The sequence below is a fragment of the Leptonychotes weddellii genome, chromosome 14 (genome assembly GCF_054177405.1).
Source record: "Leptonychotes weddellii isolate Sample4059 chromosome 14, ASM5417740v2, whole genome shotgun sequence".
NCBI classification, from domain to species: domain Eukaryota; kingdom Metazoa; phylum Chordata; class Mammalia; order Carnivora; family Phocidae; genus Leptonychotes; species Leptonychotes weddellii.
This window is the reverse complement of record NC_138382.1, coordinates 14,750,980-14,774,658: the sequence shown is the minus strand read 5'-3', so window position 1 is coordinate 14,774,658 and position 23,679 is coordinate 14,750,980. Positions and strand designations below refer to the sequence as shown.

The window sequence follows — 23,679 nt, the reverse complement described above, 5'->3', positions numbered from 1 at the left end:
GAGAAAAGGCCCTTGGAGTATGTGGGTTCATAGAGGAGAGAATGGGGTAGAATCAGAAAAAAAAACTTAGCAAAATTCATTACGACTGTGATACACAGCACACAGTAGAGAGAAGATAATATTCAAAAGCCAAAAATTTAGGACCAGGTATCTGAGACAATGCCTTTGTTTCATCACCATTGTCTAAATTTGTGGGTAGAATAATATCCCAGCACCTACAGTCTTATAAATCCATAAAAACTACATTAAAAAAAAAAACCTTGATGAATTGGGTAGGAAGATGGGGAGAAGTCAGAAGGAGGAAAGTGTGAGAAGGAGAGAGAGACAGAGATATCTTTTCAAGAAGAGATAGGAATGCTTATGTGATGTGATTCATGTGGTTCAGTGTCAGAGTAAAGTTGCAGTCAAAAGAGCACTGTCCATGTAATCAAAAGTAATTTAGAAATAACTCATGTCCTTTTGTATGTTTCTCTTAACACCAAAAAAAAAAAAAAAAGACACAATTTCCAGCAATACTTATTTAAAGCTCCCATTTTTTTTCCTGCTCTGAACACTGCCCTCACATGCCACAGTTGCTTTCTTCCACTTGGGATTCTTCCCAAATCCCTCCACATCTTCTTTTTATGTGCCTCTTTCCATTCTCTTCTTTACTCCTTTTCCTCTAGATTCTCCAATACGATAGTTTAAGGATCAGTCTGGCCAGGCAGGACCTTCCTAAGGGGAAGTACATAGATTGAGCAGATCAAACCATCATCCTCTTGACTAACTAGGGGTTCAGGGTAAGACTGGGGACATCCAGAAATGAGTGATGAGTACATACATTGTTGGGAAGAGGCACAGATTGTGGTTAAACAGTAACCCATGCTTCTTTTGCTTCCAAGCTTGAAAGAAAAGGTTTTGATCTTTGACACTAAGCAAGATCTTGCACTAAGCATGCATCTCTAAATGCATGAAATACTAGTGTATTTAATTCCATCTCCAAAGTGATACAGGTCTTTTGGATTTGTTGGCATGGGGATGGGAGAGTCAAGGGAAAGCAAAATAGTTAAGATGCTGGGGAATAATGTTGCCTGAGTGTTTCTCCATCTAGGGCTTGGCGTGGAAAGTGTGTAGTCCTGACTATGATAATGTCCCTTTAGCCTACCTCTGTTTTCAAAAGCAGTTACTGAAAGAAAGTACAGAATCAGCTTATAATGGTGGCATCCTATGACAAATGACAAGCTTCTTCTGTCAATCTTCCCACCTTCTGCTTTAAGTCTGTATCTAAAAGATGTAAAACAACCAGAATTACAGGGAAATATGCTCTCTGAGGACTGAGCCAGTGGTTACCTGGGACAAGCAGACATACCAGAGGTGTACCCACGATAGCTCTATAATTGAATAAACCTAAATTCCAACTAAGGTCTCTTACTTTTGGAGTCTACAGATTGGAGGTTACAGATCAGAGTCTACAGATTGGAGGTTACAGGTTGGAATCTACAGATTGGAGGTTACAGATTGGAGTCTATAGATTGGAGGTTACAGAAAAAAATGAACAGCTCCAGGGGCAATGGTGATCCAATGGGGTGGAGGTGGGGCAGGGAGTAAGAGCCAGAAAAGGGACTCTGAGCATATCTCCCTAAATTTTGCACCCTAAGCTTCTCACTTGCCCCACCCTAGTCCTAGCCATACTTAGCTCTCCCTTTCTTCCCATCATTGGGTCCCCATCTTTTCACATCTAGCAGTGGTAAAGGTGCACTGTTACCAGCTCTCTCCATTTCCCTGACATTTACTCCCAGCTATGTAAATACTCCCATTTTGGAGGAAGTCATCAAGAAGACATGACAGCCAGCTGACCCAAGGGTTGGATCTGGGCAACTGGAGGCTCCTCATCCCTTGTTCTGTCTTTGGAATGTGGGTTCCACTTGGCTTCCCCACTTCCAGAAGTTTCTGCAAGGACATAGCCTTGAGATAGTAATATGATATTGAGACCATCTGCATGGTATACTTGACTTAACCTAGTTAAGGCTGCTATACTGAGTTTGAAGATTTGGTGGGCAGACGTGGAGATCTACTCATCTTATGGCCACCCAAGACAAGGCTCATATGTAAGTTCTCTTATTTTTTAAACCTGCCATTTACCAGTCTGGAACACCCTTCCTCTTTCTTCAGTCTTTCCCACCCTCTGCATATTGGAGCCAGTTTCAAATTATATTTGGGAAGCTACCATGGAGGTTGTGAACCAACATCCCATTATTAAATTTTGTTTAAATTACTCAGTTGGAGTGTACCATCTATTTGCTTCCTATATTCTGATTGACATACATATTTTAAATGCTCAGGAAGTAATCTTCAGTATTATTTTGGTGGGATAACCAGTCCCCATGAATGTCCAAGAGTTCAGTCATTTTTAAAGAGTGCTATTCAAATGGATGAACTTCCCCAGCATCTGCCTTGATCAAGGGAAGTCTAAGACTACTGCTCACCCTCCTGATGGAAAGCTGATACTTTTCATTCCCTCTGAGTTGTAACTGGAAGGATCTGTAACCTACTATAGGACAAACACAAAGATGGCTGAGCACAGCATCACTTTGACAAATTAAGGAATGTTATAGCTTCCCAAATCAATGTCTTCCCTCAACCACAGAGTTTAAACTTTGGTCCTAATCTTAGACAAATACTTTTAAGAGCAAGCTGTATTTGACTGGGATGAGAAAAGAAAGAAAAAAATTAACATTACCCACCAGGGGATCCATTTTCCATACTTGCTCTGATTAGTAATCAGTTTGAATAATGCCTTCCAAGGATGATTGAGTTTAATTTTATTCATAAAGTTTGGGCTTTTATTATGTGATTCCTTCTGAAGCTTTCCATATAAAGAAATAGCACTGTCAAGTTCATGGTCCCTGAATGAGACATCACTCCAAATAGGAAACAAGATTAAACTTGACAAGCTTCTCCCTCAAAGTGGTTTGTTCTTGTTTTCATACATATGTAAAAATTTTATCATGGGACTTACACACAAACATCAATACAGCAAGCTCCATGATGATATGATGATTAGAATAAAGTTATGGAAAACCATTTGCTTTCAATCTTAAATATATTATAAACAATTTAGAGGGGCCAGATTAGCTTTATGCATTTGACTCCTGCTGGAAAAAGAAATCTAAATAATGAATGGATTATTAACTGAAGTAGCATAAAGATGATAACACTTAATTAAAAAAGAGACAGTCTATCTGGGTGACCACTAATCATGTGCACAGTGCTGGGTGGGTCCTCCAGTCCTTGGAGGTGAATAAAGGACAAGGATGGAGTCCAGATCCATCAGTCCTACTTCTTTCCTCTGTGTCTTTTCCTTAATGATCTCCTTAACAATTGGCTTCTTCACCTTTCCACAGTTGGCTCTAGCAGTAATGGAATTAGTAGGTTAATTTTGATCAGACATATATTAGAACCCCAGTCTCTCAAGTAACAGGAACAGAACTTGTCTTGTGTTATCAAGCAAATCAGACTGCAAGCCAGTCAGGGGCTGAATTTCTAAGTGCTGACAACCATCGTCAGAGGGAGATAGTAGAGCGGGTGTGAGAGGTGATGAGCAAGAGTCTGGTGACATGACGTCCTGGGTCTCTGTATCGTCAATGACATAAACTCCAACCCTCACCATTATGAGAGCCCACAATTCTCCTGCTTGTCTAAACCTTTTTAGGTGCTTTTCTGTAACTTCCAATTTGCAGAATCCTGACTAATCTGAAGGTAGTTGGAGTTTAGATTTATTCATTCAGTTATGGAGCTGTATCTCAGAGATGTCTCAAGTGTCTGCTTGTCTTCTGTACACTCTCGGGACCGTGGGATACAATTTCAAGCCCAGTTTCCAGAGAGCTTGTTTCTCCGGATGCAACAGTTGAAAAAGCCTCCGAAATTGGAAATGATGATATTCTTTTGAGACCTAAGATATAAATTCAAAACATAGTGGGCCAGGGTAGAGAAGAGATCATATCTGAGATGAACTTCAATATTAAATTAAACCCAACTATAAAGGCAAAGGTAGAAAGAGAGATGGATGGAGAGGTAGGGAGGGAAGTGCATCCTAAGCTTTAATGTGCACCCAAGTCCCTGAAGAGCTTATTAAAATGCACAATCTGATTCAGTAGGTCTGGGTAGGGCCCAAGAATCTGCGTTTCCAGCAAGTCTCCAAGTACCACCAATGTTGCTGGTCCCTAAACCACACTTTGAGCAGTGAGGTGCTTTAGGATACTTCCAAGAAAAGAAAATAGTCTAAAGAACAAAATAACAATAATGACAACAACAATAATAATACCTAACTGCCCTTATTGTGATATCTAAAGAAAGAATCCATCAAATAGAAAGACAGGGAAGGAAGTCATCAACAATTATAAAAAAGAGTCAGAAAAGAAAAAAAAAAAAAGAGAGAGTCAGAAAAGTAATGTCCAAAAAAGCTCAGTGTCTTGGCAAGAAGACACCCAGTTTTGCAGTTAATCCTTGTTATGAGTATGGATGGTTCCCAATTTCTAATGACATTAAACTTCTGTCTACCATAGTGAACTTCCCATGTTGATGAAAACCACCTTTTGAATTTTATTTGCCTCTTCGTGTGGTTTTTCACTAGGAAGAATATGGGCCCTCCAGGTTAAAATGAATAATCTGCCCCCTTGCGAGAGTTATGCTATTCCTTGTAAATTCTTAAATTGTCATTATGTTTCTAGTAACAGCCTCTACCAGTTTAGTTTGGGTGACTCAGCATCCCTGGAGTTTCTGACACTCAAGTTGAATAAAATAAAATAAATAAAACAGAGAGTGTGTTTAAATCACCACATTTAAATGCTACCAAGTATGGTCTATTGGCAATAACCAGACAACCAGACAACCACCTCCCCAGCCCAGCCGCCAGGTACTTTCTTAGAAATTTAACATGTCCTACACAGTCGTCAGGACATTGATCTTTAATTTGTTAACTGGTGTCATTTTATAATTTTCTTTGTTTCTAAGATTTTTTTTTTTTTTTACTGGTCAAGTAGATCAAGTAGATTAGAAATACCCCTTCCCCATCTTCCCTATTCTCTCCTGATGGCCTTGGAGAGTCTATTGCCTTATTTTCAGGACATTTTATCATTTGCAGTCCCATCAGGCCCTACCCCCTTTTCTATTTCTAGTCCTTTTCTATTCTTGGCAAAAACGGGAGTATTGTTGAAATAAGCTTCATATAATTGATTGTGTGAGCGTGGTATTAGAAGGAGGCCACTCAAATTCACCTTTTCCATTTCTAAACCTCATATATCGGCATGTCACATATAATTCAGAACTGTTAGAAATGGAGGCGTTCACTCTGTGGAAGGCAGACACACTTTGGCTAATAGTCCTCACAGAGCTTCTTGCTTTTGTGTCCACATTAATACTATTCTCTTAAACTGGCTGCTTTGGTGGCATCTTGTCAAATGATTCACTGGGGAATACAGAAAGGGGGCGAGATGGCCTTCAAATCACTCTTGGGTCGGTTGGTTATTTATCTTCTGTGCAACCATAAGATCAAATTAGTTTAGATGCTGCTGATACATTCCTTTATTAATTCATGAAAATAATGAGGAACAAAAGCTGGGAAGATGGGCTAAAGAAAAATAATGGCTTATTATAGAGTCTCGGGGAGAAAATAAGAAAGGACAAACAATTTATTTTCACCTTTGCAGGTTTATTGTTTCTGACTTGGAGGTAGTTTCACACATGTACACCCACCGTCATGTGAAAATGTAACTCAATTTTCATTGCACGTACACCATTGAGACCTTTGCTGTTGACTTTGTTCTTCTCTAAACACTGGGGAAGCTAAAGATAAGTGATCTGAGTTTTCTGCATCCCTCGTGAACCAAGTCAAATTTGTCTAAAAAGTTTAAGACCTAGCTGACTTTTTGTCAGTGAACCCAACTTTTAGGCTGCATATTAAGTATGTCATTCTACCTTATTACAAATCTCTTTCTCATTTCCTTTTTTCTACATGCATACATAAGCCCTTTTAAGACAAGATTTATGCTCTGGTTTGTGGCAGTTTTAATTTAACCGGATATTAATTGTTAAGCCTATCTACTAAAGGTATCTTTTAAAAGGACATAGAGAAATATTTTATCAAATGGCTAAATACATCCCTCATGATTGTTAAGATCTCCCTAGATCAAACCTTCCTCAGGGAAGGTCTTTAGAGAACTATTTTGCTGGCTGAATTTCCAACACAACAGCACATATGATTGTCAAGTACCCAAGACCAATGACTCCAAATGGAGGGCTTTGGAACACCAGTTCCTATTTCTCATAGGCGGCAAATTCAGAAACAAAAACCTCCACCCACAGAGCATGAATTTTCTTCCTATAAGCTTCCTGCTGATTCTTCCTACTATAAGTAGGAAGTTAACCTGGCTTTTGGGTCACAAACGTGAAGATGCATAGAGAGTATCAGTAGAAGAGGAAAAAAGACATGAGCCAGACTATTTCAATGGTGTAAGAAGGGGAACACTAAATGTGCGTGTGGGTCAGCACAGAGGGCAAAGAATTCATGGGATGTGGGAGGAATACTATGTTCCATACACATTGCACCATATGCAATCCCCAGCTGAATAAAGATAATGGATGGGCACAAAGACATCCAATTCACTGGCTTATTGAAAAGTAGTTCTGATGACCAGGGGGCCAGATGCAGGGAGGTCTCTTTCCAGTAGACCAAAGAGTATTTCCCATTCAGTTGGGAATGGCTTCTTAATTCTTTTTCCCCTCCCCTAAAAAAAGGTACTAGTTAGATCCAAAGGAAGGATACTTTAGTAGCCAATGGAAAGCATGCACGGTTTTAACAACAGAACAATATTTGTCACTATTAAAAAATGTCAATTTCCTTAAAAACCACAGGTAGACATATGTACCATGATAGTTCCATAGCAGGAAATAATCTACATTTCAGAGACTGCTAATTGCTTCCCCAAATCCATTCTGACCTTCTTCCTTGGTAATGAGAACCCTAACATTTAGCAGTCATTAAAACCAACCTGATAAAAAAAACCACATTCTCCATGTGTCATGTGACTTAATTCAAGCCAGTGACATGAAAAACTCAGTGTTCTATGGAAATGAGAGGAAATACACTGGGTATGTTCTGTTCACCCCTCCAAATCAATTCTACACCCTTCTCCATCATGCTTTCTGCCCTGGAAAATGGAATTTTATAGAATACATCAATGGGCTCCCTTGATCTCTGACTTCCATTTGGGCTCGGCCAAGGAGACACCAAGAGGAGACTCTGAAGGATGGAAGGGGAGAAAGTTTGGGATCAAATGCATTGATGAGATATTTGCATTTCTTTTTGTCCCCAGGATATATCCAATGAGGGATTTACATTCAAAGTAGTTTGATTTAAAGTCATTTGAAAAAAAAAAAAAACTCTTCTCTGTCTGTGCCAGGCTGTAAGTTGGCATGGTGTATTCCTTCACCAAAAGCCAAGCCTCCTGTATGATGGCCCTTCATGACAGCTACAGCTCTCTGTACATTCATACATCTGATACGTGACTCTGTACTCTTCCCTCTCCCTGTCCCTTCAAGCCTACTGGTGGTAACAACTCCCCTAGTTGATAGTCCCAGGTAACTAGTTACTTTCCTCCTAGTTCTGCTCACTCTTGTCAGCAGTCCTTTTATAAAACCTGCTCATTTACCTCATTTGAGTATATCATTAGGGCTGCACAATTCCCCTCCTCAATTTTTCTTCCCACTGGCTGGAATGTAGACGTGATGATGAGGGCTGGAGCAACCATCTTGGACCATATGGAAGGAAGCAATGGATGGTAAAGCAGAAAGGTAAAAAAGGACCCTTAGTCTTTGATGACCATGGACTGACACATCAGCTCTTGACTACTTAAATCTCTAGTTGTTTTTTTACACCTCAGTCCTGCCCCTGAATGTCCTCTTAGTCACCACTGCTCATGTACCTCAAGGTCTGTTTCCTCCATACCAGACATCTCCACTTACTTAGTGGAAGCCTCCTTAGCCCAGGAGTGGTAGGTCCGCATTTGGTCTCTGCAGGGCAAAGTGGCCTTGTGGTCTTTCATGCTTCCATAGTCACAAATAGGAAGTGAAACAAAAGCCTCTTTGCTCTTAGATTTCCCCTTGATTTATCTAAAATAGCTTCCTGCTCCAGGACCTGTTTCTCTACTTCCAATTTTTTCTTCCCATAATCCATTGAGACTGGAAGGGACTGGCAGAGTTCCTTTGCCTTACATGGTACCTGGAATTTTCTCTACCCTTTAGCTTATAATAGGATTCCATGATTAAGCTAGCTAGGCCTCATGTACTAATGGGAATGTAAAGAAATTTAGAAAATCTAACTGATCACCTTGCAATGCACTCAAAATATTTCAATTTTCCAACCAAAGAGGAATCCCCCCTTTCTTCTAAAACACCAAAGCCCACTGCTTTAATTGGTGTAGAGACCTGGGGGCAATAGAATTCAGGTAGGAAGATGCATCTGAAAACATTTAAAAGAATGTGATCCAATTGTATTAATATCCCCGGAGTCAAGCTCAGTGCCTAGCTGCACTTTATTGAGTGACTATATGACCACCAACCATCAGACTGTGAGCTTGGCACTGGGGACACGAGAACCAAGGGTCACTCTCTTTAGGAGCTTAGGATCTATTTGGGAACACAGCTGCTAAGTGACAAATGAACTAGGCGGTAGGTGCTTTAAAACACTGCCTCTCAAAATTAATGTTCATAGGAGTCATCTAGGGATCTTGTTAAACTGCAGACTGATTCAGTAGAGCTAGGGTGGGGCCAGAGAATTTGCAACACTAACATGCCTTCACAGGATGCCAAAGCTATGAGAACGTGGACCTCATTCTGGAAACAAAGTTAAGGAGAGCCAGGGAAAGCAAGGCTTGGCACAGAGAGGATTGACCTGAACCCTAACAAACAAGCAAACAAACAAACAACAACAACAACAGAATGAAGAATAGAATAGAGAGAAGCAGAGGACGTACAGAGAAAGAGAGAGAAACAAAGAGAAGGAAAGAGGCAGTCTGGATGGGAGTGGTAGTGTGAGCAAATGTTGGGAGGCAGGACTATCTCCAACATGCCTGAGGGTTGGTAAGCAGACCAATGGGAAGGGAGCAGGTGAAGAGACCCGAGGGAAGGGGGAACAACAGATGGAAACCAGATTCGGAACGGAGCGTGAATTGGGTGAATGTCACACGCAGGCCCTGCCAGCAATGTCATCAGATTAAAGGCCATCAGTAGGTTTTGATGTCTTAGCAACACCCGGAAAAGGAACGTACTGACCCAGTACGGACAGAATCCATACCAAAAAGCCCAGTTAGTCAAGGACTTCCTCCTCAGCCACGATAAGGGAGAGGGCTTCTAACTTCCCGTAGGAGGAAGGGAAATCTAGTTCTGCTGGGCTTCTTTGGCACCTGTCTTTTCCCCTCCCACGTGACCACAGGGCTTTCGTAAATTCCATGCATCTTGAAGTCACAGTGACAGCCATCCCCCCAAATCCGTTCCTGGTACTTCTCTTCACTTGAAATACCCAGAAGACAGCTGGGACGAGAGGAGAGAGCTTAGAGTTCTCCGTAAGGAAGCACAGTACTCAGCTTGAAAATCTAAATCCAGGCCATTTTGATCGAGAACACAGGAAGCACTAGTCACTATTGCTACCTAGTCTTTCCCACTAATAGACGGCAGGCAGTTGGCCACCGGTGCTTGGAGGAAGTCAGGTTGTTTTATTTTTAGCTCAGTACAGAAGGGGGGAAAGATCCAACCTGTTTACACCAGAGAGTCAGTCCTTGCAAAGCCCTAAGGGCCACTGCCCTGTACTGGAGGCATTTGCTACCTCTCGAACACAGAGACGAAATGACAGAGGTCTTCACCTGCTCTCAGCTGGACCACGGATGAGGATTGGAGGGTACGTTGTTTCCATTTGGTACAGCTGAGAAGTCAACATTACTTACCGGCCTGAAATTCAGCTGCCAAGATTTGCTCTCCAGAAGAATGCTGGTTACTGGGTCTGTTGAAAAATCTGAATGCCCAAGACAAGCCTCACATGTAACTGCCCTTGCTTATTAAAACTGTCACCTACCAATCCAAAGTGGTCTGTCTCTTTTTTGGGGGGTCTCTCCCTGTCCTCCTAAGGGGCCCATTTCAGATTTCACCCCTGGGAAATTCTCAAGTTTGCAAACCCACACCAGTGTGCTGTAACATCAGACTTTGCAGGACTCGGGATTCCCACGTGGCTCACGGGTCGCCTCCGCCGCAGCACCCGCTCTCAATCCCACCCCGAAGAAGGCACCATTGGCACATCGCGTCTTCCCCTTGCTCTTCTAGCTGCTGTACTGGGTAGTCATGAGACTTGGGAGAGGACAAAAGAAGCAGAGGTGGGAAGAGGAGCTGTAAAGTCCCCACACGAACACCTAAAAGTAGGCAGGATGGGCAATGGCTTCCCGGATGTAATCAAGGTTCACCAGAGAGCTTCCAGATGAATCCTTCAACGGCCTGCCCTCCTGTGAGCAGACTGACTGGAGGAAGACCTAACACATTAACTATACACACTCTTTGCTAGGATTTCTTTGTCATGGTAGCTAACACCAGATGTAAGGCTTCCAAGGGACTAGGACATAGTAGGCGTAAGTTTTGTCTGTGAATGAAACTCACACCAGGAAGCAGTGTGAGAACTAGAAGTGTTGGTAAAAAGGGGGAAAGATCAAAGTGTGGAAGAAAACCTTGCAGGAGACAGACTGCTAGCATGCAGGAGATAGATTCCTTCCATTTCACTGACTACTGACATGTGGGTCCAAGGTCCTGGTATTCCCTTTAGAGCCTTTCTGCCATCACTTTCCCGAGTCAATATATTTCAAAGCTAAAAGAGGCCACTTTTATTTACTGCTTACTGCTTACATCCCTTGCTTCCTGCTGCTTCTGCTAATCATGTCTGGATTTGCTGGTCTACCACAGGGCCAACGCAGGAACAGAAAAGACTAGGGAGGAGTAAGGGACAGCTGATCAAATGTCCCTGGGACGGAGGCCACCAGACCTGAAGAGCAGAGGTGTTTGGGTAGGAGAACATGAAAGGCAGTGGGGAAATACTCATACCGTATCAGTGAAAAACCCCCATATTAGAGTCAAACAAACTTGGAATTAACGATCATCTGACTTGAGAATTTGAACACGCCTCCAGAGTCACTGAGATCTTACTCCTACCACCTCCTCTCATACCCTTGACAGCTGATGGATCATAACAAGGTCCACATTTGGATATATCCCATCCTAAAGAAGTGCTTCCTGATGATGCCACCATGTAAAAAATATATAGCGCCACGCACCCACAGTTTCTACTTTCCATCTAATATCCAATTTAAAATCCAAAAATAAACTATAGTATATCAAAAAGTCACTTGCTCAAACCCAAACGATGGGGCTTTAGTTACTAAATAAAGACACTCACTTTATCTTGTTCATGCTGATGTCCAAGAGGATTGTTAAGGCTTATATTTAGAACCTTTTAAATCTAGAATGTAAAGACAGGAAAGCTCTGCTGTCCCCCAAACCACTTTATCAGCTCAAAATATTAGCTATGTATTCAACTCTATTCCCCTCAAGTAAAACTAAAAATGTGTAGATAACAAAGAAGAAATACCTTTAGTCCCACGTTTGAATCAATTCGGCTCTAGGGGATACTTTGCCAAAAAACCATGCTTAATAAGTATACTTCGTAGATTCTGGACAAACATCTAAAATAAAACAAAGTTAAATGAATTTACTGAAGGATCTCCCCCAAATTATTAATAAACAAATATTCTTCAGTTTCCAAGGCATTTGATATTGCTCTCCATTTTTAGGAAATTTTAACACATACTTTCCTTTTGAAACCAATAGCTAGTTATGAGAAAGAAGGAATCCATGATAAAGATGGATGGGAATCCCGCCAATTGAAACAACATGGATGGACCCTGATGGCATTAATAAATGGAATTACTTGAATTATTTTAAAAATCCATTTTCACTCACTGACATTGTAACTCTACATTTTTTTGGTGGTTTTTCCAGGCATAGTATATGTCCCTAAGTTTCACAGTCTAACAGAAAGTTAGTATTGAACTACCTCACATAAAACATAGAAACCTTGAAATCACATAGGTTTTTTAAATTCTGGCAAACTTCGTGCCACAGTGCTTATACAAATAATACTTAAATACATTTTAAAACCACAAACAATGGGGCGCCTGAGTGGCTCAGTTGGTGAAGCGTCTGCCTTCGGCTCAGGTCATGATCTCAGGGTCCTGGGATGAGTCCCGCATCAGGCTCCTTGCTCAATGGGGAGTCTGCTTCTCCCTCTCACTCTCCCTTTGTGCTCTCTCTCAAATAAATAAATAAAATCTTTAAAAAAAACACCACACAAATAACGTTATTATGTTTTGTTTTAAATAGTCCTGTTTTTTAAAAATTAAATAAAAAAAAATTTATGTTTACCAAGACATAGCCATCTGATACTCTTTATCCCTTCCCAAAGACCAATGTTTTCTTCTTATATCATTTCCCTTCAGACTAAAGAAATTCTATTAGCATTTCTTGTATTGAAGTTCTGTCAGCAATGAACTTTCTTAGAATTCTTTAATCTGAAAGTGTTTTTATTTTACCTTCCTTATTGAAAAATCACTTTTTGTAGGATATGGAACTCTTGATTGTCAGGTATTGTGTGGTTTTATTTTGTTTCCTTTCAGCACTTTGAAGATGTCATTCCACTGTCTTCTGGTCCTTATATTTTCTGATGAGTAGTATGAGCTCATTAGAATTGCTGTTCTTCCACATGTGTGTCATTTTTACTCTGCCTATTTTCAAGATTTTCTCTTTGTGTTTTTAAAATCCATTTACTGGGGCCCCTGGGTGGCTCAGTCAGTTGAGCAGTTGCCTTTGGCTCACGTCATGATCTCAGGGTCCTGGGATGGGGCCCCACATCAGGCTCCCTGCTCAGCGGGGAGTCTGCTTCTCCCTCTGTCCCTCTCCCATCTTGTACGTTCTCTCTCTCTTGCTCAAATAAATAAAATCTTTTTAAAAAAATCCATGTACTATGATGTGACTAGACGTTGTCGAACTTCTTGAATGTGTGAATTTTGTCTTTCACCAAATATGGGAATTTTGGTTAATTTCTATTTATATGTGTTCAAGTTCTGCATTCTGCCAATTAAGTCCATTATTTAAAAAAAATCTCAGATACTCTATTATTTCATTTCTAGTATTTTCATTGGGTTCTTTTTATGTTTTCTATTTCTATGCTGAGAATTTTTGTCTTTTCACTTATTATGAGAATATTTTCCTTTGCCTCATTGGACATAATTATAAGAGCTCACTTAAAGTCTTTCCTGACTTTCCAACATCTGGAGTATCTTGTGGTTTGTCTCTGTAAATTACCTTTTATGGGTGACATTTCCTTGGTTTGATAGTTTGTTGTTGAATCATTTTGAGTCATATCCTGAACACGATGGATGTGATATTATGGAGTGTCTGGATTTGGTAATGTTTTTCTGAATAATGTTAATTATTTTGTTTTAGTGGGCAGACTTTGTTATATTCAGACCAAAACCAGTCTCACCTTAGCTCCCCGGCACCAAGTCACAGCCTGCCCACAGGCTAAGTCTGTAAAACCAGAAAATTCACCCATGCCTTTTTCAAGTTTTAACTCCTCTCCAAAGTCGGCCTACCTCTTTCCATTTTCCAGAGCCTTTGTTGTTGTTGTTGCATTTTGCCCATGTCTGTAGTCTGTGAGACTGTTCTCTTAGGACTTCCCTTCATTATACTGGGAGTAGAAACCTCTGGGGGCTTGCCCTTAAAGTCCCAAAAAAGTCCTAGAAATAGGGTATAAATAAATGTGTAGTAGGGAAGGGAGTAAGATGTTATATCATAACTGTATCAATAATGTGTGAGTCTTCCCAGAGAGTGGTAAGAAAATGTCAAGACCAGGGAGGTCTAATAAATATTAACCTTGCGGATCCATTTCACTTCCATGCATGAGACATGTGATTACGTCTAGAATAATTACTAATTGCTTTCAGTAGAAAGAAAAAAAAAAGTAGCAGATGTTGGTGCCCTATTCAGCCTGCAAAAGCCAACACTCACATTTCTTTGCCTCCTGTGCCCACACACACAGCAGACTGGGAAAAGTGAGTCATCAAACTTCCAGGAGCATCATTAAAAGACTGGCTTCCCTGGATGTATAAACACCACAGCTCACTCGCCCTGGGGCACTAACTCTGCAGCATCTGCTCTATACCAATGCTTCTCAACCCATAAGTTGTGAGGTACCAGCTTTTTGTTTGTTTCTGACCAATGTTTTTATAAAATGCAATAAAAACTATGTGTATATCATAGCAATGTGAACTTGCTATAAGAGTTTATAAATGGGGCACCTGGGTGGCTCAGTCGTTAAGGGTCTGCCTTCAGCTCAGGTCATGGTCCCGGGGTCCTGGGATCGAGCCCCGCATCGGGCTCCCTGCTCCGCGGGAAGCCTGCTTCTCCCTCTCCCACTCCCCCTGCTTGTGTTCCCTCTTTTGCTGTGTCTCTCTCTCTGTCAAATAAATAAATAAAATCTTTAAAAAAATAAATAAATAAAAATAAATAAATAAAAAAAATTTAAAAAAAGAGTTTATAAACATTGGGGGAGCCTGGGTGGTTTGGTTGGTTAGGGCCTTGGTCAGGGCTCTTGGTTTCGGCTCAGGTCATGATCTCGGTGTCGTGAGATGGGGCCTCACATTGGGCTCCTCGATCAATGCAGAATCTGCTTAAGATTCTCTTTTTCCCTCTCCCTTTGCCCCTCCCCCCACTCTCTCTCTCTAAAATAAATAAATAAAATATTTTTTTAAAAGAGCTTATAAAAAAAAAGCCTATAAATGTTGTACCTTAACTTCTGGACTTATTGTTGACTGATCACAAATGGTTTATAAAGTAGCACCAGCTACAGTTGCTCACTGTAGTAACTGGCTTCATAAACACAGCTTTATTGGCTTTATTTCCTTCCCTGTCTCACTTCTCCACTTCCTTACTGGTGTTTTCTGGGATCATCCCCCAAATAAACTACTTCTTCTCAAATGCTCACCTCCGGTCTGCTTCTAGAAGAATCCGACCTAAGTCATGGGAAAAATCCAGCTATACTATTAAATATAACACTAATTGGAGTGCTTAGTACTGAGTCAATAAACAAAATGTTCTCTTTTGCTCAATGAAAAAGAAACTCATAAACGTTAGATGTTAAGCCACTGATGAGAAGAATCTTTGAAGTTGAAAGAAGAAAGAAACTAAAAACAAATGTGACTCAGACCCATAATTTCCTTCCAAAGTGGGGCAAAATCTAATCTCAGAATTCTGATTGTATGCATTATATTATATGCATTATATTATATGATTATATGCAGCCATCTGGTGAAAGGATGCCATTTTGTTTGTGAGTCAAGTGATTTGATGATTTCTTTCATAATGTCACTGTAGGGCCATCAAAACAATAACTGTTTTTTTTTCCCCCTTGGCTTAGTGACTTGTAATTGAACATGAAATGTTTCTACATCAGTTAAAATAAACACAGTCCCTTCCTTTCTGTCCTAAAATGACCTCCTTTATCCTGATGCTTGGCTATAATCCTTCAGTTGGGAAAAGAATGAGTTTAAGGGCCAAAGAGAAAAAAAAAATCTAATTTGGGTTTGAGTTTTTAGAGGAAGAGTGACCAGGATGAGTTATTGGCATAGAAGCTCTCTTCTTTTTAGTAGTGATGTGTGTTATATAAGAAAACTCAGCAAGAATTCAGCATCACGTAATGGAAATTATATGGCTTTTGAGTTTTAATCCAGACTGCTCTGGCTGAAATTCTGATCTTGCCAGTTACTAAGTATGTGATGTGTGCAAGTTTCTGTAATGGATATAGTGGTTAAATCTATCTCTTAGGGATATTGGAATTTAAATGATACAATGATGCATTTGAAAATATCTGGCTCAGTCGAAGACATAAAGAAGTCAAAAATTATTTCAATGCCTAGTCCAACTCTGGGAAAAAACACGTGAAAGAGAAAATACCCCATGATGTTGGGGGTCGAGGAGCAGTATTCCAGTAAAGGGGAGAATAGCCTCATGTTGTTTATCATTGTTCTACTGGATAAAATTTACCAATCCAAATTCCCTTTTCTCTTAGAACCAGAAGGGACCTAGCTTAAATGGAGTACAGCACATTGAACAGGAACCTCTCTGGCTTTCTTTGATTGTGCTCTGTGGAATGAAATGAAGCTCGGAAAAAAAAAGAAAATCAAAGCAACGTCAGCTGCATATGAGGCCACAAGGACACTCAATGTAACCATATCATAAATCATCAAAGAGAAATGCCAGGGAAGATCTATGCTTGTAAGACAGCTTGCCTCATTTAATATATCTAATGCTGCCGTAATAGTGACTCTTTCGTCCCCCCTTTTCCTTTGTTCAGTGGTGATTGTCCTTCTGCTGGACCATTCATCTCTTGCTGAGTTGTCTCCTGACTAGGAGATGTGTACTACTAGCCCTAAGTTATGGGTCCTCAACCTGGAAAATCTTACGTTTCGGTTGGGTGGTATTCAAAGTTAAAGTGAAGAGCAACCAAAAGCACAGAAGGAGAAAAAATGACCCTTGGCAAAGTTGGTTGAAGAAAAGAATGGATTTTGATAAAAATAAAAATCACTTCCTACTGTGCTTCTTTAGTAAAGAATACATAATGAAAGAACGAGTTTTGGAGAATAATTAAAAGATGATGCTAGTGATGTAAAAAGTCATGAGGAGTCCAATTTAAGCACCCAAAGGCACTATGTTACCATCCATCCACAATCATCATTGGGTCACAATGAAATCTTCATCATGTAGTCTGAAGCCAGTGAATTAAAATGTCAAGTATATTTTCACCTGAAGTCAGTGTCCTAAAAGCAATATACAACCTTCGAAATTCCTTAGGATTTTTGGCAAATCCACTAGGACTACTCACAGCCATGAAACGGTACTGAAACATTAAAAGCTTTAGTCCTTCTCAAGTTGGTCACTAAATCTCCCACTGGAAATCTATTCACGCACAAAAGAGATTAACAGATTTAGCTGAGAATTTGAGAGAAAAAAAAATGAGCAAAATACAAAGGCTCAGCCCAAACAAAAATTATGTGAGTAAAAATAGAATAAGTAGCATTAGTATTCTGACTTTACGTCACACACTACTTACAAATCCTTCAGAAATAAACACACAAAGAAACATTCCAAGAACACGAGGGATCCAGTGTAAGCCCACAAAAGGAAAAAAATTAAAAGCTAAGAACAGAAAGAATTACAAGAGGATTAGGTACGCACCCAGGGTAACTGGTTAGAAGCAGCAGGTATAATAAATATCTTTCTTGATGAGGTGCGCAGTCAAACCTTTTCCTTGATTTGTAGCTACAACAGCAAGATAGATTTCCTTATTCTCATGCACAGCGGTATGCGATACAAAGATAAAACCCAACTTTTCAGAGACTAGAACACACGCTGTTTACCCAGAGCATTCGCTTTATCTTCCAAAGGGCTGGGGGCAACAGCAACAGAAAGCCAAGCAATACTCGGAGGATCTGAAGCAATTCAAGTTCCCTTTAAAATTCATACAACAACTCCTGAATGTTTTGACTATTTAAGTGGTTCCATCCAAATTCTCTTTTCCTGTCTGGGTGAATTCTGTTTAAACTGGTAGTAGAGTTAATCTTCACAAGTCAAAACGGGCACTCGGTAAGGGGCGCGACCTAGGGTTTCATGTTTACTCTTCTTGGCCTCCTCTCTTCTTTTAAAAGACACACCTGACCCCCTAGTTGGAAAGCCAGTGGGGGGATTTCCTTCTGTCCCCTGAGGATGGAAGCAGAGATCAAGCCTTGTTGCTGGTAGCTTGCGGTAAGTCTCTCCCAGCCTGCTGTAGGATGCTGAGGGATCAAATTCAACAAACCCCAAACTAGACAGCCCCACTTGGGTGGCACTTGGGTGCTAAGGTCAGCCCTTTAGCCTCATCTGCTGCTGAAATCTTTGTAAGACATTCAGTCGCATGCATGACCTTCAGGTCACAAGTTTGCATTTGCTTTCTGGTTCTCATGATGCAGCAGTTTCCAACTTCATGTAGAAAGTCCTCTCGTACAGGCTATGTTTTTTGGCACAACCTAGATATAGTGCCATTTACACAGAGGTAAGACTCTAGAGACGCTCTGTTCAGGCAGGTGGGAGACAAAGCCCATGCCCGAGTGGTCTGCTTTTTAGCTCACAGCTCATAGTTATTTCTAAAGCCTCAGTCCCATTCTCAACCGAGATCCACACAAGTGTGGATATTTCTGCGTGCTAGATCGGGCCTTTCACTCTCAACAGGAATCCCCTGTAACAGCGGCAGGAGCCTAAGCTGGCATCCCTTAGTCCTTTCCTCCAGGTTCTTTGGTCACGTGCTGCTCTCTCATTCGGGGAAGCTGGCCATGTGCAGCATACTGAGCTGGGACAGGCAACTCCTGCCAGACTGCCCAGGGGTAAGGTCTTAGAAGATTTGGTTCAGTGCTGTAGTGTTTCTCTCCTCAGACAGAGCCACCAAATGTAGCAGGAACCTCCTTGCCAAGTCTTCAGGAAAAAAGATACAGCGGAAAGCCGGGAGCTGCCAGTACTAATCATTGGCCCATGTCCCTCTTATAGACTTCTCCACCCAAAGTGCTCTGATGATTAAAAGAGATACCCCAGCTTCCACCAAAGAGACTGAGGGGGTGATAAGGACAACAAACAGCCAACAGGAAAAAAAAAAAAGTGAAGACAGCTTAAGTCTATGGCTTTGGAGCGTTAACAGAGAGAAAGACTGATGCCTCTGAGACTAGTCCAGAACAGTCGGGGAGGTCCAAAGAGGGTATAGGTTGAAGTCAGGGTGTTTCAGTATGAGGTATGAGCAGAAGACAACGAGGAGGAGAAGAGAATGGAGTCCTGTGGGCCATCATGGGCTTTGAGGTTGCATGGATCTGGGTCCAAGGCTGGCTGAGCCATGTCCTGGTAATGTCATTTTTTTTTTGAGTAGGCTCCATGCCAAGTGTGGAGCCCAATGAGGGGCTTGAACTTACTACCCTGAGATCAAGACCTGAGCTGACACCAAGAGTCAGATGCTTAAGAGACTGAGCCTCCCAGGTGACCCTTGGCCATGTCATTTTAAATAAATTACTTAATGCCTCTAATTTTAAGTTTCTTAATCTGTAAAATGGGGCTGATAATACCAACTGCATTATACAGGTGTGAGAAATAAGGATGACGCATACAGATTAGCTAGGATTCCATAAACGGCGCCAGGGCAGGGATGATGAACACCTAAACAGAAACCACACGTTAGCCTAATGGGGTCAGAGGCTACAGCACTGAAAGAAAACCTTTATATTTTTTTAAGGATTTTATTATTTTTTTGAGAGAGAGAGCGCGCACATGCGCGCACAAGAGAGAGCACAAGTGGGGGGGAGGGGCAGAGAGAAAGCGAGAAGCAGACTCCCCACTGACCAGGGAGCTATGATGTGGGGCTGGGTCCCAGGACCCTGGGATCATGAGCTGAGCTGAAGGCAGACACTTAACTGACTGAGCCACGCAGGTGCCCCAAACCTTTAAAATTTATGATGAGGCCAATTAAGAGTGAGCCTCAGATACCCAGCCAAAGAGTTTGGGCTTGGAGTAGGGAATCCCCAAGATCACAATTACGTGGATAATATCATAAAAGAAATGTTTTTGAATGTTGGGCTGGAGGGATGACTAACTGTAACCTTTTATGAGCACTTACTATGTACCAGGTACTATTTTAAGTACTTTAAGCATTATCTCATGTAACAAATGGTATTATATAGGAAAAGCAGAGACTGACTCAGGGAAAGCTAGAGGCCATGGGAGGAATACAATGGTGGGGGATGAGGAGCTTGAGCGGCATGGTGGGGGAGAGAGAGAGAGAGAGAGAGATGGAGAGAGGGAGGGAGGGCAAGATGGAGAAATACAGTAGACACTCAGAATGGGGACAAAAGAGAGGGGAGGGTCACATGTGATTGACACCATAGGCTAGATGGCATAATTCCTCAATTAAGACAAAAAGCCATGGAACGCAGAAGCTATGCCTAAGAGAACTTCCCACTGACAAGCCCCTGTTCTTGTCAACCTTGATTTAGTTTTTCAGCCCCCTTTACTGTCTAGCTTTTCACACCCCAATCTGCGTGGCTACTAAAAGGAATCCAGTGGGATCTCTTGCATTTTCTTGACATGCTTCAAGGCCTTTGCTACTTTTTTAAGCTCTTGTGTTCCTCTATTCACCCCCAAAATTGATATAGTTCCCCTTTTGATTTTTTAATTTGCACGGTACCTTCAGGTACTAGTTCGACAAAGTACATGTGAAAACACCAAAGAAAATGCTACAGAATTCATGTGGGACTTGCTGGGGAAGCCAGTGAACTAAGATCATTCCCAGCTTTTCAGAATGAGAAATAATTAAAAATTGATACTGCAGTTTAGAAAGAGGGAGAGGAAAAAATGTTTCTGAGCTGAGAGACATTCTGGGCTTCTCATTCCACAATAATTCTTTTATAGACAAGGGATACGGGGCTGAAAATAGAGGCTTGTTCCCAGATACGTGACAGACCTTTCCCAAGTGACAAGATGGGTCATAATTTTAATGAACATTGTGACACACCCATCAATTATCCTCAGATGTGAATGTGACCCTGTGAGTGTGCAAAAGGCAAGAGGGGGGTAATTTCGGGCCACGGATTCCTGCATACCTGTCTGTCGTTGTCAAGAATTGAAATGACCCATACCAGGTAAAATTAATTTAATGTTTAAAAAGAATGTCACCTGCATATTCAAAACACCTTTCGTTTGGAACCACACAGAGAAAATTACAGAGCAACCCACAGTAAAATATGGCATTGAAGTAGAGTAATGGAGAAAGTGAGGTAAAACACACCTTGGCATTCAGAGCTACAGAAGTTAAAACTGTTGATGGAAACTTGTGTTGTCATGGAAACCTGATGCAACTGAGGGGCCAAGAAAGCCATTGCTTAGCCATATCCATAGATGGGCTCAGATGCTATTCAGAACAATTAGAATTATCTGGCCGGATGACAGTGATGAATCTAAACATTATGATGATGACAACAACAGTAACAATAACAACAACAACAAGATCTGAATAATGAAGGTAAAGAAATGAGTACTGGGCCCAGGTAGAGTGGAACAGGAAAAGAATAGACAAGAAAAGAATAATTAAGACCAGTAGGATGTTCTGATAAAATTAAGGATCACAGTAGATTTGTGTAGAAAAGGAGGAAAATTGTAGAACAAGTAAAGAATATTCTTTCATTACTGTATTAATCACACTATAATGTATTAATTGCTAATATATTTGTCTCCCTACAGACCAGGAGCTTCTTTAGAAAGTCTGCGGCTGTGTTTATCATTCCTTCCCCCTTACCCAACCATGGTGTTCGATGAATGTTTGGTGAATGGTAATAATTGCTATTATTTATTTAAAAGGGATTGTGGTACGTTGCTGTAGCAAGTTGTATTAATTTTCTAGGGTGGCCGTCATAAACTAGCCCAGGCTGGGTGGCTTAAACAACAGAGATTTATCTTCTCACAGTTTGATTTCTCCTGAGGCCTCTCTCCCTGACTTACGGAGAGCTTTCGTGTGTGCGCACATCCTTGGTGTCTCTTCCTCTTCTTATAAGGATGCTCCGTCAGATTGGATTGAAGCCCTGCCCTAAGGGGCCTCGGTTAACTTAGTCATCCCTTTAAAGACCTTATCTCCCAACATGATTACATTCAGAGGTTACGGGGGTTGTGACATCAACCTATGGCTTTTAGGGGGACACAATTCAGTCCATAGTACCAGCTTCTAGTTTATTTTACTGGAGTCATCACCACAATATTTGTATAGCTTTTTTCTAGGTGAGGCCATTTGAATCTTGGAAAAGTTAGGTAAGTGGTCAGTGGTCCCACAGCTCGGAAGAGGCCCAATGGGGATGTAAACCCAAAATACTAACCTCAAAGCCCAGTTCTTTACAGTGTGCTCCAAAGAATGGATGAAATGGAATTTAGTAGAGCTGAACTGGAAAAGCGAAGCTAATAGTAGAGTATTATCATCATCATCATCAGGTTAAAGACTTGGTTGGTCAAGCAGTTTGGTCCCTCAGGGCTCAGCTTGTTGTCTTAAATGACCCAGCTCTATTTGCTCCCTCAGTCAGGATCAGGTAAATTCTTCCAATGTCTCGGTGAAAGACCAGAGATGAAGGGCTCCTGAGAAGAGAAACAAGGACACACTGAAGCCAGTCTCATGCAGTGCAAAGCATGATGTGGAAATCGTGCAAAGACTAGACTATCTTTTGCCTCTCAGAACCTGTCCTCTTATGGTGATAAAAACATGCTTTTTTGCTGTTTTCGCTTGCTTTGATGTGCTCTTAAAACCAAAGCGATCTTGTCTATTATGAACTCTGCTGATTTCTTCCTGTTCATTCAAATAGGTAAATACCTCTAGAATTCAGTGGCAAAACTACAGTGTGTTTTCCTGAATTAAGAGAGAGAGAGAGAGGAAAAGGCTTTAAAATTCCAATGCCATCCACGTGATTATCCTTCTAAGGAAGTGGTGGGGCTTTTTTTCCATTGCTAGAGATTTAAGGGCCGCCCAGGAAATCAGCCACTCCCCAGGCCTCTCCCAACTGAATAGGACTCATGAGGGTCACATTTATAAACCGAGGCAGAGAGAAGAGGTGGCAGCTGACAGATCCAGTCTCAGCCCCCAACCACAGCGTGCTCGGCTCTTCATTGCATGTTGTGTATTTCTCAACTAGAACAAACCCATTTGCGGAACTCCTCCCCATCGGGAACAAAAGTTCTTTAAGTAGAAAGTTTCTCCTGCAGGCTTATAGGCCCCTGATGTTCATGGATTGATGGGGAGTCTGTAAGGTTGGGCTCCATGGAATCCCACAGCCCCCTGCATTGCTCTTGGCTCCATCAGCAGACCCAACCAATTAACATGGCATGTTCTTGGGATGTTCGTGCTGATTCCTGGGGCTCTTTACTTTCTGTGGTTTTGCTATTACTCCCCTTCTCTGTCCGCTAGACTCTTACACAGGCCCCGGAGGCAGCTTCCTGAAGCAGAATAGGGAAGGACCCAAGAATTTTCCCCAAATTAATGGCACGGCAGCTCAATGGAAGTGACCTAACAGAACTCCCTGGGGATGATGGATCTGTCCCCTCGTCCAGCAGGGCAGTTTGAAAAATCAGTAAATTCTATCCGTTCCTAAAAAATGATCTGGCTACCTTGCAACTCATGGCACAGTGCTCAGTGAAATGTTCTAAAGCATCTGGACGTGGAGGGGTTAGGTGATAGACAAGGCCACACAAAGCAGTCCTCAAAGTCATTTGGAGAAGAGTGATTTGGGACGGATGGGAGCAAAGAGAGAGGTGCCAAAGGAGAAATAGGGAACTCCCAAGGTAATTCTGTAAACTCCAGCACTTATTGAGCATAAGCCATGTTCCAGGCAATATGCCACAGTCTGGCTCAGCGCTAACATAAATATTGCCCGGTCCCTCCCTAGTTGGTGCTCAGGGTCACCTTAGATGCTTAAAAAGGAATCTTTGAAGTTCCAACAAATTATCCCATTC

General features: G+C 41.4%; 1 long non-coding RNA gene across 1 annotated transcript in view; it reads right to left on the bottom strand.

Moving 5' to 3' along the window:
- Positions 1-1,043: 1,043 nt before the first annotated feature.
- The window catches only part of LOC145716925 (uncharacterized), a 178,067-nt gene continuing 155,431 nt past the window's right edge, over positions 1,044-23,679 (bottom strand). Inside the window, exons 4-5 of the long non-coding RNA XR_014139865.1 lie at positions 11,660-11,753; positions 1,044-1,263 (exon numbers count right to left, since the gene is read on the bottom strand). This is a non-coding gene — a long non-coding RNA (uncharacterized LOC145716925). The remainder of the gene's footprint in view (positions 1,264-11,659; positions 11,754-23,679) is intronic.